Source organism: Ranitomeya imitator, chromosome 5, assembly GCF_032444005.1.
Source record: "Ranitomeya imitator isolate aRanImi1 chromosome 5, aRanImi1.pri, whole genome shotgun sequence".
Lineage (NCBI taxonomy): Eukaryota > Metazoa > Chordata > Amphibia > Anura > Dendrobatidae > Ranitomeya > Ranitomeya imitator.
Window position 1 is genome coordinate 98,814,467 of NC_091286.1, and position 11,380 is coordinate 98,825,846.

Sequence of the window (11,380 nt, forward strand, 5' to 3'; positions counted from 1 at the left end):
TGAATTTGTCACGTTCCGCAAAGTCCCCAAAATTTGACACAAATTGAATTTACAATACATTTTTTCTCTAATCTGAACATACAATGGATGACCCTTATCTTATTATACCCCTTTCACTGTTTACTGCATTCAGTCCAGTTTAGCTCAGGACAGCCCTACCAGGATGAAGCCCAGGCTTCTAGGGCTACCAGACTTTAATGTAGCTATTTACTGGCATTCAGGATTTAAAAAAAAATAGATTTCCACAGAACAAAAAACTTCTGGCAACTGCATCATCTACTTTTCTGACATGGAACAACATCACTCTTTGCTATTTAGCTCTGAAACCTTTTATGATTGTAAATGCTAACATGCATCACATAACGTTTCTTGAGGGATCAGTCATCCGCATAACATAAGACAACGTCATCCAGTAATCGCCTAAAGACTTTGCTTAATTGCTTAGTCACATTTCACCGAAAACAGCACCCAAACCTTGACAATTAAACACTCCGTGTGTAACATATTGCGGCAACATACTCGTGCTTCTTGCCGTGGCACGCTACATGAAAATAAGAGTCCTGGCTGGGTGTGTGGACTTTATCTGTGATTGCGCTATGCCCTTGCAAACTGCATTGTGCTGTTGTATTCGGCCCGCCAGGACCAGATGATATAGAGTTCAGTGAGAGAGACCATAGTCCATAAACATATTTTTACTGAAGAATAACTTATGAGTAGCAGATAGTAGGCATTCGTCTTCGTGGACATTTCTGTTTTGACATGGAACATTATCATGCACTTTCCTTTCTCTTACCAGAAGCCACTCTCACTTTCTAGTTAGCTCTTCTGCCTCAAAACAGACCAGAACACTATCCTCCTCGTCCCCAATAATGGCACTACAGCCCAGCAAGAAAGAGCCATATACATCCACCTGCGGTTCCGCATCCTTCTCCCTTTAAGGGAGTTTTAAATGTGAATATGGCCGCTACTTAGCGTTTCGCTTTATTGATGCCTCTGGACTACCATGCAGGGCATTTTCTCCTAGTTTCACTTATCCTTCCTTCTCTGTCCCATTACCTGACTAACAGACAACAGTTGCCTGGCAACTCATTACTGTCCCAGTAGGCTTCTTTCCCCAGGAAACTTCTTCCTTTCCTCTCTTTCACTCTTAACTAATTCCTGATACTAGTCACTTCCTTCTCGTTGTTGCTTCTTTTGTAGGAACATATAACCCGTCTTGGTCATTCCTCTCTTTAAAAAAAAAAAACACTGCATGTGATTCTGCTACTCAGCCAGACCCAAGGTCTGCTACTAATGAAGGCTTGTCCCTATCTGATGTTTTATAGAGAAGCTCTCAGTTGTGCCCTCACTTATCTCCTACCCTCTGGGCTAGTCCCAACTATTAACTCTAATGTTCCCTGTAAACTACCAATTGCTGGGCCGAGCACAACTCTATCACTAGCAATACAAATTACTAAACATACAAACATCATAATGTTTAACATCGCATATCTTCAAGGAGAAATGTGGCCAACACTAAGAAGGAAAAGTAGTGGAATTATAGAAATCACAGGATCAAAAGGCATGGTAATGATTTGCATATGGGGAAAAAAGTCTTGATTTATTCAGTATCGAGTATAATTACCACATGCAGAAATACACACATTTACACGCATTGGCTGCTATCCGTGATGTTATTAATGGTGGTTTGAAGGATGTTCAGAACCCTCGAGCCTTCATTCCTGTTATATTCAGCATTACATTAATTTGGTCATGGCACCAGTGGTACGATCATTTCTCAAACTGTCCCAGCAGCCATTTTTCAACATGACAATGAATGTTGCATGTTACTTGTGCTAAAGTGAGCAGCATGTGTGGCTCAAATGTGCTACCATGGCCTGCAGCATCTCTGGACTAGTCTCCCATCAAGCACATCTGAAACGTCATTGGTCAACTGCAAAGGGAGCTACTAGCAGCAGATTTGTGTGCTTTGAGTGTGGCAGAACATTCCTCATACAACCATTAACCTCTTTCTGACTTTAGACATATCCATACGTCCAGGTTGCCTGGTACTTACTGACTTTTGACATATGGATACATCCACGCAATTTTGCGCACCTGATCACTGCCAGATGTCAGCTGATTCTGACAGCTGACACTCAGCACTCAGTGCCAAGTCCTTTTTGACATTGGGCGTAATAGTATGCCGATATCGGACTCCCTCCCTTTGATGTGGGCTCCGGCGTTGAGCCCACATCTTTTCCAGCACGTCAGCTGTTTTGAACAGCTGACATGTGCCTCTAACCGCCGCAGGTGGAATTGCGATCCACCCGCGGCTGTTAACTCGTTAACTGCCACTGTCAAACTCTGACTCTGGCATTTAACATGGGCTTCCGGCAAGCGCACTGGAAATCTCACCCATCGGCGCCCGGCCGTGTCACATGACCGCTGGTCGCCGATGGGTTGGCATAACAACCAGAGCCAATCAGGTTACGGCAGCTTCTAGTCTCCCATAGAGACTATTGAAGCATGGCAAAAGTAAAAAAATGTTTTTAAAAATATTTAAAACATAAAAAATATATAAAAGTTCAAATCACTACCCTTAAATGCAATAAAGGGCAATCTAAAGGTCATATCTTCACCAAAATGGTATAATTACAAATGACAGCTCGTTGCACAAAAAAATAAGCCCTCACCCAACCCGAGATCATGAGAAATGGAGACGTTATGGGTATCGGAAAATGGTGTAATTTTTTTTTTAAACAAATTTTGGAAGTTTTTTCACCACTTAGATAAAAAAAAACCTAGACATGTTTGGTGTCTATGAACTTGTAATGACCTGGAGAATCATAATGGCAGGTTTTAGCATTTAGTGAATATAGTAAAAAAGCAAAACAAAAAACTATTGTGGAATCGCACTTTTTTTTGCAATTTCACCACACTTGGAATTTTTTTCCCATTTTCCAGTACATGATGTTAAAACCAATGGTGTAGTTCAAAAGTACAACTTGTCCCGCAAAAAACAAGCCCTCACATAGCCATTTTGACCAAACAATAAAAAAGTTATGGCTCTGGAAAGAAGAGGAGCAAAAAATGAAAATGTAAAACTAAAAATACCTCTGGTCGTTAAGGGGCTAACCCTTAAAATGCTGCGATCAAACTCGATCACAGTATTGCGGAAGCAGGCAGAGGGAAGAAAGCCCCTCTGCCCTTGGATCGGATCATTGCCATGGTTACCCGATGTCGTCATGATGATATCTGGGTCACCAGAGCTTGAAAAGTTGCTTGATCATGCTCAAAACATGATGAAACAAGTTCAACTGTCAGTGCAGCGATGACAACTTATGCAATACAAGCGATCAGCCTGCAAAAAATGAAAGTCCATAGTAGGACAAAGTATAAAGGTGAAAAAAAGAAAAAAATGGTAAAAATATATAAAAAATATATTGTATCCATAAATAAATAATTTTATGAAAAAAAATATAAACAATAAAAGTACACATCATTGGTATCACTACATCCGGAACAACCCAACCTATAAGGGTATGTGCACACGTTGCGGATTCTCTGCGGATCCGCAGCGTTTTTTGAGGTGCAGAAACGCTGCAGATCCGCAATTGATTTACAGTACAATATAAATCAAGGAGAAATAAAATGCTGTGCACACTTTGTGGAAAATCCGCTGCGGAAATGCTGCCATTTAAAAGAAGTAGCATGTCACTTCTTTTTTGTGAATCTGCAGCGTTTTTGTACCCATTCCATTACAGAAAACCTCAGGGGTAAAAAACGCAGCAAATCCGCAAGAAAACCGCAGCAAAAACGCACAAAAAACGCTGCAGAACCGCACAAAAAATGCGACAAATCCGCAGGTGCGTTTTCTGCCAGGAGAGGCAGAATCCGCACCAGAAATTCCTAAGCCTAATCCGCAACGTGTGCACACAGCCTAAAACTCCCTTTACTGAACACCATAAAAAATAAATAAAAAACAAGCCAAAAAACAATGCTTTATCATCATACCGCTGAAGAAAAGTGGAATAAAACGCAATCAAGAAAACAAATATAAATAAACATGGTACCGCTGAAAACTTCATTTTGTCTCCCAAAAAACAAGCTGCCATTCAGCTCCATCAGCGGAAAAATAAAAAAGTTATAGGTCTCAGAATAAAGCAATAATTATGTTTCCTATAAAATAACTTTCATTGTGTAAAATGCGCCAAAACAGAAAAAAAATAAATGTGGTATTGCTGTAATCGTACTGACCCGAAGAATAAAACTGCCTTATCAATTTTACCACAAGTGGAACAACATAAAAAAAAAAAACAACAATTCCTGAATTGCTGGTTTTTGTTCATTCTGCCTCCCAAAAAATGTAATGTGTCTGAAAATGGAGCCAATAAAAATATCAACTCGTCCTGCAAAAAACAAGCCTTCACATGACTCTGTCGGATGAAATATGGTAAAATTATAGCTCTCAAAATATGGTGAAGTAAAAACTAGTTTTTACAATAAAAAGCGTCTTTTAGTGTGTGACAGTAGCCAAACATAAAAAATAATTAAATCTGTTATTGCTGTAATCGCACCCACACGAAGAATAAAATCGCCTAATTACTTATATAAATAAAAACAATTCTTCATCTGCTATTGATTTGTTTATTCTGCCTTCCAATGATCGCATAAAGGCTTGGCTTACATTTATCCTGCGCTCTGCGCTTAGCCCTTACACCGGGGTTTCCGTGTAAATCTTTGAAATACGTGATTCAGATGGAACCCTCGTCGGAAGATTCCCTAAGAGGCAGATGGAGTGACTGTGGACACCATAGGACCTGTGATCCAGAGGTGTCCGTCTTTTTAATCAAGCATAAAAGTGCAGTCGGCCACAGTTTTGTGCACTTCTGAAAAGAAGGACAAAGTTGTACAGAGGCCAAATTGAGTCCAGAGTTACTCTGCTGCTTCATTATAGTGAAAGGATCTCTCAGGGGTTTCATCTGAATCATGTCTGTAACAACTCTGCTGGCATCACGGCATTGCCTCTCATTTCTCACACTATCTTACCCACTGCTCCAGGCCATGATGTGGTTTCTGTTTCATGCCAGCTTCATATTCTGTGCCTCTACTCTCTGCATGCTTCCTGGCTGTGTGCATAGGGGGCCGGCGCCTGAACTCTCTGGTTCTTATAGGAATCAGGTGCATCTGTCTAATTTGTTCCTGACCAATTACCAAGAGGCCTCCAGTATATAGTGCAGCTCCACCCTGTGGTCTGGGCCTATGCAACATGTTAGCTCAGTTTGTGTCTTGCTTCTGAGTTTGCCAGGCCTTGCTCTGTGTTACTCCCTCTTTAGTGGTCTTTCGCTGTGTTCTTGCCTTGATCTTGTTGTCTGCCCTCCAGGAGGCAGAATATCCTGGTCCCTGTGTCTTTGTCCTTGTATCTTGTTCCATTGCCTTGTCTGTACTTAGTATTATCTCTGTCTCCTTGTCTGTGGCTTCCTTCCCTGGTGTGTCTTTCCTTGTGTTCTCAGTCTGCGTACATTCTGCACTCTTGCGGCTCTGTACCTTTGTGGTTTTACCTCTGCTCTGCACTCCTGTGGTTCTACTCTGCTCCCGTTGCTGCAGAAACCTCTTGCTGCAGATCCTCTCCACATTCCTTGTGGCTCCGCTCTGCCTAGCTTCTGCAGAGATCTCTTGCTGCAGCTCCTCTCCGCATTCCTTGTGGTTCTGCTCTGCTTAGCTTTTCTTGCTACGCTATCTCTTGCTGCTCTTCCGCTCATATCTGCAGCCTTGCACTTCTCTTCCTGTGTGAACAGGTCCCAACCTGTTCCTTCATTCTCCTTCCCTTCTGGCTTGTTTCCGTACCTGCATCTCCTGTGTGAACAGGTCCCAACCTGTTCCTTCATGCTTCATTACTTTCTGCTTGTTTTCTTATCTGCATCTCCAGTGTGAACAGGTCCCTACCTGTTTCTTCATACTACATATCCATACCTGCACCTCCTGTGTGAACAGGTCCCTACCTGTTCCTTCATACACCACACCATCCAGTCCTGTGTTCCTGCCTTTCCTGCCAGCCCTGTGTTCCTACCAGCTCTGTGTTCTCTGCCAGCCCTATGTTCTCTGCTGGGTCTCTGCCAGCCCAGTGTTCTCTGCCGTGTCTCTGCCAACCCTGTGTCTCAGCCGTGCCAGCCTACTCGTCTGAGTTTCAGCCGTGCTCTTCTGCTAGTCCTACCTGATGCCCAAGCAGCGCCCCAGAGTCCTGGTCGTTGCAGTAATGTCGCTCTGCCACTAAGGGGAGTAATGTTATGTCTGATTGCACTAAGGGAGTTCACCTGACCAGGTATCACAGTCACACACTACACTTCACACTCTGGCCACCAGGAGGAGCAAAGGGCTCTATGTATTAGGCCACTCCTCACACTTGGGTAAAACTGGGGGTTGGATAGGAAGTCAGGGAGAGAAGCAGCCTGGGAGAGTTCCGGGGAGGACCTGTCAGGGGTGGGTTCCTGGCAGGGACCTAGCAGAAAGGACAGATCGTTACGGAGCCGCGCCTGCACTACCTTGCGGCGGCATCTTAGGGAAGGACACGAAGCGAAGTATATTGTGGAGAAGTGAGAAACAAGATCACAGCACAAAGGCGATAGAACCAGTAGGAGTCGTGCCTCGAGATCGGCAACATCCTACTGAGGCGCGTGGCCGGAACGCCGAGGAAGTAACAGACTTCAAGCATTACTTCAAACAGCGGCAGGACAGTTAATTATAGGTTGGCTGTCTAACTTAAATCACCTAAGCAGACATAGGAGGCAATCATGGGAGAGGGGCGTCTCTAGGGTCCCAGAATAACTACAGGCCTACCTGTCATACGGGTGCATCCTATCCATATTATCTGGGGGACGGAGAGAGAGAAAGAACAGTTACGACAGTTGTGAGGACTATCCCGTGGTGCTCAGCAGGGAAGGACTACAGCGCTAGTAGGTAGGCACTGATTTCAACCTGCAAAGGGAACTCTGGATGTGCCTTCGGACCGGCCGGTCTCAGCCAGCCCTGTTAGCAGTGCTCTGGATTGCGGATCCCAAAGTCTTCAGTAAAAAGGTAAAGAGACTGCAACCCTGCGTCCTCATTATTAACCGCGCCTCACATCATCGCCACCTACACTACTGGGAAGCCCTGGGGATATACTTCGCCTGTGGGAAGGTATACCATCTAGCTGCCATTTCATCACCCCAGTGGACCCCTAAGCAGCGTCGGTCACCCTGACTGAATACCACAGGTGGCGTCACGAACACTTGACAAACTTTCATCACCTTTCATTGGACGCCCATTAGCAGGGTCACGGACCGGGTCTAGCCACCGTGACAACCCCAGGACCGAGACAGAGAGGACCGGGACCGAGTACCCCGCGGCCCTGCATCTGGGGGCGCTCCACCCACACCTGTCCTAGTGTTCCTGTTCTCCAAGTGGGATCAGCAGCCACAGCCAGACACCACCCTGGAGTAGCACCTGGCAGCTGCCTGCTGCACAAGCCTGACCTCACCATCAGAGGCTCCAGTGAAAACCCAGGCAGCTGTCATAGTCACGCCCCTTCCAGGGCAGTCTGGTTTGTGGCACAGTGGGGCCACAAACCCCCCGAGCTCACGCCCACCAGTCAGGGCATGAGCGTGACAACGTCACTCAGAGATTTAGATAAAAATCCAGATGTAAGTGCTCAGCATAGAGCACAGGATAAATGTGATTCCAAACGTTGTGTAAAATGCTTCAAATCAATCCACAAAAAAAGTCCCCACTCAGGTCCATCATCTGTTAACAGATATATAGGGGGCTTCCATGTTCCTGGCAGCAAAAAGTGTCACAACTCAGTGGTTGGGTGACCTGGGACCAGGGGCACTTTCACTATCCCTAACGCTAGGGAACATCCTGTACCCCAGGTTATTTCTGAAGGTGATGCCAGGACCATGCACCGCGCCTTATCTTCTGAATCTGCCCTCTGTACCCTTTCCCCACCCAGGGAAGAGAGGCGTAGTTGTGCACTGTACCACACCAACCAGACGAACTAGGTAACATGAACAGGAGCAATGGAAATACCAGGCATACAAATATTCACTCACATATAACAGAGGAATGCACTGGGGAAAAAAAAACAAAGCAGGAAAGGGAATTATCACATTTACTAAGCAAGCAACAGTCACAGATAAATCCACCAAATGCCTTCTCATATAATCACTAACTTCTATCCTCCCAGCCATGCAGAAAAAAATAGCTCTGACAATGTGTGTCAGTCAGGACCCAGATTATATAGGGGATAGGAGTGGCTAACCATGCTCAGCTGAGAGCTCTAGCTCCCAGAGCTCCAACATGACCGATTAACCCCTGTACTGCTAAAATAAATTTACACCATTTAAAAAGGTGAAGTGCTACTTTTCAGCACAGGAGTAGGAGCAATCAGACGCTGCAGTCTTCTGGCTCCTCTCTGTCGCAGTAACAGTGACACAAAGGCTCTGGAAAAGCAAAATGGCTCCTCATCCTCCAAAAGAAATTCTGCTGCTTGTTTCTGGAAAACACCCATGGAGTCAAAATTGTCGCTACACCTGTAGATAAATTCCCAAAGTTGTATAATTTCCAAAATTGGGTCTCTTGAGGGAGGAATTCTGCTTTTCTAGCACTTAGGGGCTCTGTATGTGGAGTCTGCAAACTATTCTAGGAAAAGCTGAGCTCCAGGAGGCAAATAGTGCTTTGTTCATCCCGAGTCTCGCCGTGTGGCTAAGCAGTACTGTACAGCCACATATGGGGTATTGTCACGTTTAGTAGAAATTGTGGGACAAATCATAGTGCCATTTTTACCTACTTCTTATGTGAAAATATAAAATCTGAGGCTAAAACAAAATTTTGGTGGTAGAAATGTAATTATTTTTTCTTTACTGCACAGTGGTATAAACTTCTGTGACCAACCTGTGATGTCAATATGATCACTACACCCTTATATGAATTCGTTGAGAGGTGTAGTTTGTAAAATGGGGTCACTTATGGGGGGATTCTGCTGTTCTGGCAAATCAGGGGCTCTCCCAGTGGGTCATAACACCCGCAAACCAGAACAGGAAAATCTGCACTATAGAATGCTTTATAAAGCGATCAAACTGCAAAAATTGAAAGTCCCGTAGAGGGACTAAGTGAACAATGAAAAACAATTGGCGTACTCAGGAGAAATTGCTGAACAAACTGAGAGGTCCATTATTATCTATTAGCCCTTATAAAAATTTTAAATCTGGGGCTACAACAACATTTTAGCGGAAAAATGTAATTATTCTTTCTTCGCCTCCCAGTGGTATGCATTTCTGTAAGGCAAATGTGGTGCTAACATGCTCACTGCACCCCTATATGAATTTATCAAGAGGTGTAGTTTGTAAAATGTCATATGTGGGGGTTTGTGCTGTTCTGGCACCTCAGGGGCTCTGCCAATGTGACATGACATCCTTAAACCATTCCAGCAAAATCTGAACTTCTATATGGCGCTTCTTCACTTCTGAGCTTTGCACTGTGCCTGAAAAATATTTCTCAATTACATGTAGGGTATTGGCGCACTCAGGAAAAAATTGACCTCAGTTTTTTGTAAAAAAAAAATCCTATTAACCCTTAGAAAAATTAAAAACTTGGGGCTAAAACAACATTTTAGCAGTAAAAATGTAATTTATTTTTTCTTCACTGCTCAGTGGTATAAAATTCTGTGAGGCACATGTGGTGTCAATATAATCATTGCACTCCTAGATTAATTCATTGGGGAGCGCAGATTGTAAAATGAGTTCACACATAGGGGGTTTCTATTGTTCTGGTGCCTCAGGGGCTCTGCCAATGTGACATATAAGGAGATCTTAAGAGGGCCTATATAACAGAAAATTTCCAAAATAGACACCATTCTAAAAAAATGCACCCCTCCAGGTGCACAAAACCACATTAAAAAATGTATTAACCCTTCAGGTTCTTGCCAGAAATTAATGGAATGTGCAAGGAAAAAGTGAACATTTAACTTTTTTTCATAAAAATGTTACTTTAGACCCATTTTTTTATTTTTACAAGGGTAACAGGACAAAATGGATGCCAAAAATTGTTGAACAATTTCTTCTGAGAATGCTGATACCCCATATGTGGGCGAAAACTACTGTTTGGGCGCATGGCAGGGCTCAGAAGGGAAGGAGTGCCCTCTGAATTTTTGAACACAATGGAGAGCAGTTGATGTGCCTAAACAATGGAAATCCCCCACAAGTGATTCCATTTTGGAAATTAGACCCCTGAAGGAATGTATCTAGCTATATGGCGAGCACCTTGACTCCCCAGGTGATTTGCAGAATTTTATAATGCAAACCCATGAAAATAAAAAGAAATCACATTTTTTCCACAAAAACCTTCTTTTAGCCCCCATTTTTTTATTTCACAAGGGTAACAAATTGCAATATATACAATATATAAGTCCCAGTGACACGATGTGGCTGGCCAATCACAGTAATGCCAGTAGTCATCATGGCTACGGCATTACTGTGTATGGCAGGTAATCCACCCATATTTATTGGCAGTCTAAAAGCTGCAAAACATGTGGGGCAAGGATTCGAGTGTGGCGGTCGATGGAGTAATGAGCGTACCGAAGTACCCCGATGCTCGATCGAGTATCGGCAAGCACGCTCGCTCATCACTGGCACTGATTTTTTTCTATAGACCAGATAACAACAATGCCATCAATGACAGCATTATTATGCGCAAATGTGGGTTTATTCTCCATAGTAAGGTAATGCATTTTGATTATACTACAAGTCTATTCTTACTCTACTGGGGCTAGATGAATACCATCTGCTACTTTTCCATTTTGATTCCCATGTTTGATATCACCCTCAGTTTGGGCCTAAATGAATTTTTTTTGCTTCAATTTACATTACAGATAGAAATTGTTACTTACTGATCGCACGTCAACAGCCACCGCTTCTCGTGTCACCGGGGTTTGCTTCCAAACTGCTGGTAGCTGTATGTGAATCAGGTGCTCAGTGTGCAGACGGAACTGGTTATTCAGGAATCAGCAGCTTATAGCTACGCCTCAGACAATGAGAGGAAAAACACGGCCACATACGTCATCCCCCAGCAATCCAGAAGGAAGGGAAAGAGGGAGAAGCAGCTGGGCTCTGACTCTGAACTCTGACTGGGCATGCTTGTTGCTAATAAAAATAGATACAAAGACATACAAAAGTAATACAGGGTAAAAAAGGCCATCTGTGCTGTAAACACAGTGACATGAGGAACTAGAGTTACTAACCCACGGTTTTATCCTGTGCAGGCTTGCAATGAAGCCATGGACATCTGTCAAAACAAAATGGAAAGTCATCTCAAAATGCTCTCTGAGGCTTTTCCAAAAAGTGCTCGTCATCATGGCAACATGATT

At 43.6% G+C, this 11,380-nt stretch overlaps 1 protein-coding gene across 1 annotated transcript in view; it reads right to left on the reverse strand.

The window, feature by feature from the left end:
* The window catches only part of LOC138681452 (cystatin-like), a 34,048-nt gene extending 22,977 nt beyond the window's left edge, over positions 1–11,071 (reverse strand). Inside the window, exon 1 of the mRNA XM_069768969.1 lies at positions 10,904–11,071. The gene's annotated coding sequence lies outside the window, so the exon portion shown is untranslated. The remainder of the gene's footprint in view (positions 1–10,903) is intronic.
* Between the last annotated feature and the right edge of the window lie 309 nt (positions 11,072–11,380).